Source organism: Panulirus ornatus, chromosome 1 (assembly GCF_036320965.1).
Source record: "Panulirus ornatus isolate Po-2019 chromosome 1, ASM3632096v1, whole genome shotgun sequence".
NCBI lineage: Eukaryota > Metazoa > Arthropoda > Malacostraca > Decapoda > Palinuridae > Panulirus > Panulirus ornatus.
Window position 1 is genome coordinate 5,024,104 of NC_092224.1, and position 9,198 is coordinate 5,033,301.

Here is a 9,198-nt window from a genome sequence, read left to right on the forward strand (position 1 = left end):
TCCTTTTACTTCCTCATTTACCACATACTTAATTCAAGCGTTTACCACATGATCAATATCAAGAATTTACCGCGTAATTAAACTCAAGCTTTTACCACAAAAACTCAAGCGTTTATCACATAATTAAACTCAAGCGTTTGCCACGTAATTAAACTCAACGTTTACCATATAATTAAACTCAAGCGTTTACCACATATGATTAAACTCAAGCGTTACATGATAACTGTACTCCTCTTTGTGATGATGATGATGATGATGATGATGATGATGATCTAGTGATAATGGCATATCAGGCCTTCTGATTGTAGTTTGTTTAGTGACATACCATTTCAGGAAATTATCCTGTATTTCCTCTATGAATTTGTATTTGCAAGTATATGTATATATAATTACGTATTTGTCATTATCTGTCTGTACTGTACGGGGAGTGAATTTTACACTCGTCGCTTGAACATTCTACGAATACTATCATACAGTTTTATATAAATTTCTGTATATGCTGTTTGCATTAACCATGTGTTCACTCAATTCATTCTATTCATCCGCATAATACTTAGCGGTTGTGGTAAGGTGTGTGTGTGTGTGTGTGTGTGTGTGTGTGTGTGTGGAGCAGCCGCACTGACTTGCTGTCCGGAATCATCTTACATCCTTCGTGTCAGGTTTGCTGGTCTTAATTTCCGTCTCATTAAAGTTAAGTTACGAAGATCGACCGAGGCCTTCCTTAAGTGCATCACATACCCACTCTCTTTACTCCTCGTCTCCAAGTACAGTCTCACACTTTCTTTCTCATATCCTTATACATCATTCATTTTATGACCGGCCTCGAAGATAACGTCTATTTGTGACAAGCTTACTACGTATATATATATATATATATATATATATATATATATATATATATTCATATTCATTTATTTATTTTGCTTTGTCGGTGTCTCCCGCGTTAGCGAAGCAGCACAAAGAAACAGACGAAAGAATGGCCCAACCCACCCACATACACATGTATATAAATACACGTCCACACAAGCAAATATACATACCTATACATCTCAACATATACATATATATATACACACACAGACATATACATATATACACATGTACATAATTCATACTGTCTGCCTATATTCATTTCCATCGCCACCTCGCCACACATGAAATAACAACCCCCTCACTCCTCATGTGTGCGATGTAGCGCTAGGAAAAGACAACAAAGGCCACATTCGTTCACACTCAGTCTCTAGCTGTCATGTAATATTGCACCGAAACCACAGCTCCCTTTCCACATCCAGGCCCCACAGAACTTTCTATGGTTTACCCCAGACGCTTCACATGCCTGGTTCAATCCATTGACAGCACGTCGACCCCGATATACCACATCGTTCCAATTCACTCTATTCCTTGCACGCCTTTCACCCTTCTGCATGTTCAGGCCCCGATCACTCAAAATCTTTTTCACTCCATCTTTCCACCTCCAATTTGGTCTCCCACTTCTCGTTCCCTCAACCTCTGACACCTCTTGGTCAATCTTTCCTCACTCATTCTCTCCATGTGACCAAACCATTTCAAAACTACCTCTTCTGCTCTCTCAACCACACTCTTTTTATTACCACACACCTCTCTTACCCTATTATTACTTACTCGATCAAACCACCTCACACCACATATTGTCCTCAAACATCTCATTTCCAGCACATCCACCCTCCTCCGCACAAGTCTATTCATAGCCCACGCCTCGCAACCATATAACATTGTTGGAACCACTATTCCTTCAAACATACCCATTTTTGCTTTCCGAGATAATGTTCTTGACTTCCACACATTTTTCAACGCTCCTAGAACTTTCGCCCCCTCCCCCACCCTATGATTCATTTCCGCTTCCACGGTTCCATCCGCTGCCAAATCCACTCCCAGATATCTAAAACACATCACTTCCTCCAGTTTTTCTCCATTCAAACTTACCTCCCAGTTGACTTGACCCTCAACCCTACTGTACCTAATAACCTTGCTCTTATTCACATTTACTCTCAGTTTTCTTCTTTCACACACTTTACCAAACTCAGTCACCAGCTTCTGCAGTTTCTCACCCGAATCATCCACCAGCGCTACATCATCAGCGAACAACAACTGACTCACTTAACAAGGTCTCTCATCCACAACAGACTGCATACTTGCCCCTCTTTCCAAAACTCTTGCATTCACCTCCCTAACTACCCCATCCATAAACAAATTAAACAACCATGGAGACATCACACACCCCTGCCGCAAACCTACATTCACTGAGAACCAATCACTTTCCTCTCTTCCTACACGTACACATGCCGTACATCCTCGATAAAAACTTTTCACTGCTTCTAACAACTTGCCTCCCACACCATATATTCTTAATACCTTCCACAGAGCATCTCTATCAACTCTATCATATGCCTTCTCCAGATCCATGAATCCTACATACAAATCCATTTGCTTTTCTAAGTATTTCTCACATACATCCTTCAAAGCAAACACCTGATCCACACATCCTCTGCCACTTCTGAAACTACACTGCTCTTCCCCAATATGATGCTCTGTACATGTCTTCACCCTCTCAATCAATACCCTCCCATATAATTTCCCAGGAATACTCAACAAACTTTTACCTCTGTAATTTGAGCACTCATCTTTATCCCCTTTGCCTATGTACAATGGCACTATGCAAGCATTCCGCCAATCCTCAGGCACCTCACCATGAATCATACATACATTAAATAACCTTACCAACCAGTCAACAATACAGTCACCCCCTTTTTAAATAAATTCCACTGCAATACCATCCAAACCCACTGCCTTGCCGGCTTTCATCTTTCGCAAAGCTTTTACTACCTCTTCTCTGTTTACCAAATCATTTTTCGTAACCTTCTCACTTTGCACACCACCTCGACCAAAACACCCTATATCTGCCACTCTTATTATCAAACACATTCAACAAACCTTCAAAATACTCACTCCATCTCCTTCTCACATCACTACTTGTTATCACCTCCCCATCAGCCCCCTTCACTGAGGTTCCCTTTTGTTCCCTTGTCTTACGCACTTTATTTACCTCCTTCCAAAACATCTTTTTATTCTCCCTAAGATTGAATGATACTCTCTCAAACCAACTCTCATTTGCCCTCTTTTTCACCTCTTGCACCTTTCTCTTGACTTCCTGCCTCTCCCAGTCATTTGCATTATTTCCCAGCAAAAATCGGCCAAATGCCTCTCTCTTCTCTTTCACTAATAATCTTACTTCTTCACCCACCACTCACTACCCTTCTAATCTGCCCACCTCCCACGCTTCTCATGCCACAAGCATCTTTTGCGCAAGCCATCACTGCTTCCCTAAATACATCCCATTCCTCCCCCACTCCTCTTACGTCCTTTGTTCTCACCTTTTTCCATTCTGTACTCAGTCTCTCCTGGTACTTCCTCCCACAAGTCTCCTTCCCAAGCTTACTTACTCTCACCACTCTTTTCACTCCAACATTCTCTTCTTTTCTGAAAACCTCTACAAATCTTCACCTTCGCCTCCACAAGATAATGATCAGACATCTCTCCAGTTGCACCTCTCAGCACATTAACATCCATAAGTCTCTCTCTCGCGCGCCTGTCAATTAACACGTAATCCAGTAACGCTCTCTGGCCATCTTTCCTACTTATATACGTATAGTTATGTATATCTCTCTTTTTAAACCAGGTATTCCCAATCACCAGTCCTTTTTCAGCACATAAATCTACAAGCTCTTCACCATTTCCATTTACAACACTGAACACCCCATGTATACCAATTATTCCCTCAACTGCCACATTACTCACCTTTGCATTCAAATCACCCATCACTATAACCCGGTCTCGTGCATCAAAACTACTAACACACTCACTCAGCTGCTCCCAAAACACTTGCCTCTCATGATCTTTCTTCTCATGCCCAGATGCATATGCACCAATAATCACCCATCTCTCTCTATCAACTTTCAGTTTTACCCATATCAATGAAGAGTTTACTTTCTTACACTCTATCACATACTCCCACCACTCCTGTTTCAAGAGTAGTGCTACTCCTTTCCTTTCTCTTGATCTTGACTTTACTCCCAAGACATTCCCAAACCACTCTTCCCCTTTACCCATGAGCTTCGTTTCACTCAGGGCCAAAACATCCAGGTTCCTTTCCTCAAACATACTACCTAGCTCTCCTTTTTTCTCATCTTGGTTACATCCACACACATTTAGACACCCCAATCTGAGCCTTCGAGGAGGATGAGCACTCCCCGCGTGACTCTTTTTTCTGTTTCCCCTTTTAGAAAGTTAAAATACAAGGAGGGGAGGGCTTCCAGCCCCCCGCTCCCGTCCCCTTTCGTCGCCTTCTACGACACGTGAGGAATGCGTGGGAAGTATTCTTTCTCCCCTATCCCCAGGGATATATATGGCATGAGAATCGTGGGAAGTGGGCAGATTAGAAAAGGTAGTGAGTGGTGAGTTGAAGAAGTAAGATCATTAGTGAAAGAGATGAGAGAAGCATTTGGACGAGTTTTGCGGGGAAATAGTGCAAATGACTGGGAGATGTATAATAGAAAGAGGCATGAGGTCAAGAAAATAGTGCAAGAGGTGAAAAAGAGGGCAAATGAGGGTTGGGGTGAGAGAGTATCATTAAATTTTAGTGAGAATAAAAAGATGTTTTGGAAGGAGGTAAATAAAAGGCGTAAGACAAAAGAACAAATGGGAACATCGGCAGAGGAGGCTAATGGGGAGGTAATAACAAGTAGGGGTGATGTGAGGAGGAGTGAGTATTTTGAAGGTTTATTAAATGTGTTAGATGATAGAGTGGCAGATACATGATGTTTTGGTCAAGGTGGTGTGCGAAGTGAGAGAGTCAGGGAGAATGATTTGGTAAACAGAGAAGAGGTAGTGAAAGGTTTGCGGAAGATGCAAGCCGGCAAGGCGGCTGGTTCGAATGGTATTGCAGTGGAATTTATTAAAAACGTGTTGACTGTTTTGTTGACTGGTTGGTGAGGATATTCAATGTATGTATGGCTCATGGTGCTATTGTACAAAGGCAAAAGGAATAAAGGGGAGTGTTCAAATTACAGAGTTATAGGATTGTTGAGTATTCCTGGGAAATGATATGTGGGAGGGTATTGATTGAGAGGGTGAAGGCATGTACAGAGCATCAGATTAGGGAAGAGCAGTGTTGTTTCAGAAGTGGTAAAGGATTTGTGGATCAAGTGTTTGCTTTGAGGAATGTATGTTAGAAATAGAAAAAACAAATGGATTTGTATGTAGCATTTATGGATCTGGAGAAGACATATGATAGAGTTGATAGAGATACTCTGTGGAAGGTATTATGAGTGTATGGTGTGGAAGGCAAGTTGCTGGAAGCAGTGAAAATTTTTTTTTTTCGAGGATGTAAGGCATGTGTACGAGTAGGAAGAGAGGAAAGTGGTGGATGAGAGGGCTTGGGAATTAAGTCAGTTGTTCGCTGGTGATGCAGCGCTAGTGGCTGATTCGGGTGAGAAACTGCAGAGGCTAGTGACTGAGTTTGGTAAAGTGTGTGAAAGAAGAAAGCTGAGAGTAAATGTAAATGTAAATGTAAGGTTATTAGGTACAGAAGAGTTGAGGGACAAGTCAATTGGGAGGTAAGATTGAATGGAGAAAAACTGGAGGAGTCTTTTAGTTATCTGGGAGTGGATTTGGTATAGGATGGAACCATGGAAGCGGAAGTGAGTCACAGGGTGGGGGAGGGGGCGAAAGTTCTAGGAGCGTTGAAAAATGTGTGGAAGGCGAGAACATAATCGCGAAAAGCAAAAATAGGTATGTTTGAAGGAATAGTTGTTCCAACAATGATATATGATTGCGATGCGTGGGCTGTAGATAGGGCTGTGCGGAGGGGGGTGGATGTGTTGGAAATGAGATGTTTGAGGACACTGTGTGGTGTGAGGTGGTTTGATCGAGTAAGTAATGAAAGGGTAAGAGATGTGTGGTAATAAAAAGAGCGTGGTTGAAAGAGCAGAAGATGGTGTATTGAAATGGTTTGGTCACATTGAAAGAATGAGTGAGGAAAGATTGACAAAGAGGATATATGTGTCAGAGTTAGAGGGAAAGAGGAGCAGCGGGTGACCTAATTTGAGGTGGAAGGATGGAGTGAAAAAGATTTTGAGCGATCGGGGCCTGAACATGCAGGAAGGTGAAAGGTGTGCAAGGAATGGAGTGAATTGGAACGATGTGGTATACCGGAGTCGACGTGCTGTCAATGGATTGAACCAGGGCATGTGAAGCGTCAGGGGTAAACCATGGAAAGTTTTGTGTGGCCAGGATGTGGAAAGGGAGCTGTGGTTTCGGTGCATTATACATGACAGCTAGAGACTGAGTGTGAGCGAATGTGGCCTTTGTTGTCTTTTCCTAGTGCTACCTCGCGCGCGTGCAGGGTTAAGGGGGTTGTCATTTCATGTATGGCGGGTTGGCGAGTTCTTAACGGTACGTCGCTAACGCGGGAAATGGTATGTGAGTGTGTGTGTGTGGTTACCTATCTGTAATTCAATTACGCATATGTATTACACGGGGAGGGAGTTTTACACTCAAGAGGCCCATCTCTTGAACATTCACTGCCCTCGTACAATCATTGAAACTTTTGTGTGATGTCCTCATATAACACTTCTTCGTTCAGTTAGTTCCAATCACCCACCACTCTTACACTGTAAGAACTTCTGTATATCATTTTTACCAAACTATTTGCTCAGTTTCATGTTATTCCTCCTTGTCGTTCTATCCTCTCATTGATCGATGAACTGTTCATAGTCTTCATCATCAAGCTGGTTTGAAAACTTGTTAATTGTGATTAGATCACTCGTCACATTTCTCAAGGTGGAGAAATTTATGGCTTGTGTTCTCATCCATAAAACTTAAATGTCTTAATTCTGTTACTAATTTTGTCGCCCTCGTCTGGAAGTTCTCTGTTAGCTGCTGTGCTGCTTTAAGCGCAGCGACCGAAGTTGAGAAAGATATTCTAGTTTTGGTATTATGTATGAAATGACCAGCTTGCTGAATTTTTTTTTTTTTTTTGTATACATGAAAGTATGAATTATATACATGTGTGTATATGTATATGTCTGTATATATATATATATATATATATATATATATATATATATATATATATATATATATATATATATATATATATATATATTTTTTTTTTTTTTTTTTTTTTTTTTTTTTTTTTTTCATACTATACGCCATTTCCTGCATTAGCGAGGTAGCGATAAGAACAGAGGACTGAGCCTTTGAGGGAAATCCTCACTTGGCCCCCTTCTCTGTTCCTTATTTGGAAAATTATAAACGAGAGGGGAGGATTTCCAGCCACCCGCTCCCTCCCCTTTCAGTCGCCTTCTACGACATGCAGGGAATACGTGGGAAGTATTCTTTCTCCCCTATCCCCAGGGATAATATATATATATATATATATATATATATATATATATATATATATATATATATATATATATATATATATATATATATATATTCTTTCAAACTATTTGCCATTTCCCGCATTAGCGAGGTAGCGTTAAGAACAGAGGACTGGGCCATTGAGGGAATACCCTCACCTGGCCCAATTCTCTGTTCCTTCTTTTGGAAAATTAAAAAAAAAAACGAGAGGGGGAGGATTTCCAGCCCCCCGCTCCCTCCCCTTTTAGTCGCCTTCTACGACACGCAGGGAATACGTGGGAAGTATTCTTTCTCCCCTATCCCCAGGGAAATATATATATATATATATATATATATATATATATATATATATATATATATATATATATATAGACTTTGTCTTCTTTACCTTTCTCCCAGTTAGGGACTCTGGCGACATGTTAAGGACGATATCAACTCCCAAGTCCCTCTGATAAACATATTCCTGTAAATCATTTCTTTTACTCTGCACCTTACTCATTACTTTACATTTATTCGGGCTGAATTTCAATACCTATATATCAGACCAGTTTTAGAATCTGTCAAAGTCCCCTTGTATGTTGATGCCATCCTCCTCGCTTTCCTCTTACTTCATGACCTTTGCATCATCTGGACACATATTCAGGAAGGAGTTCCTACCTTCAGGCGAGTTATTCACATAGTTATAGAAGAGAATGATGGCTCCAGAACAGAACCTTGCGGCACTCAGCTCGTGACCTCCAGCTGTGTTGAGAAGGTTTCTCTGACGTTTACTTTATCAGCTTCTACTCAGATAATCTGTCTATCGAAAGATTCTCTCAAATTGCTTCCTAGTGATCCTCCTTCTTAATCAACCTCTTGTGATGTACGATCCTGCTTCTTAATCAACCACTTGTGATGTACAGAGTCAAATCCTTTCTGGCAGTCCAGATACATACATTCCACCCAGACGTTTCTTTTGTCCAATACTCCGCTCACTGTCTTGTTGTAATCTGAGAGTTTCATTACGGTTAACTTTCTTTTCCTGAACTCAGGTTGTCTTTCACTAGAGAAATTTGGTCATTCTTCCTCGGCTTAAAGTCGTCCACCTTCCTCGGCTTAAAGTCATCCACCTGATTCCTGATGATCTTCTCCAGTTCCTTACAGACCACACCCGCCAGGTAGACCGATTGGTCTGTTGTTCAACGGTCTTCGTCCTCACAGATCGGTATGACGTTTGCCATTTTCCAATCCCTGGCGACATGACTTTTTCCAGCGATATTTTGAACACCATTTCAAGAGGCTTGTCAAGTGAACATTTATCTTCATTACTTATAGTGGGACTTCATCAGGACCAAGAACCCTCTATGGGTCAAGACTCTTAAGCATTCTGTTAATGGCCTCTTCAAATATTAATTGTTTTCCAAGACCTCCTTCCTAATCCGTCTCATTGATGTTAGAGTACAGCGTCTTCCATTGTGAAAGTACTTTTGAACTTATTCATATCCTCATAATTCCTTACATCCTCCCCTACAAACCATCCCTTTGAATCCCTTAGCGTGATTAAATGTTATTAACTGACAATTTATTGTTGATGAATTTGTGGAAAAAGTTTTGGATTTTCTCTTTCCTTAACCATAATCTTTTTTTTGTTTTGTTTCTTCGTTCCTTGCTTTCTTATACATCTTCATGCCTACTATATTTTTCTCCAGCCTTGGCCACATGATTTTTATGTTCGTTATAATTTATCGCTGTCTGGAG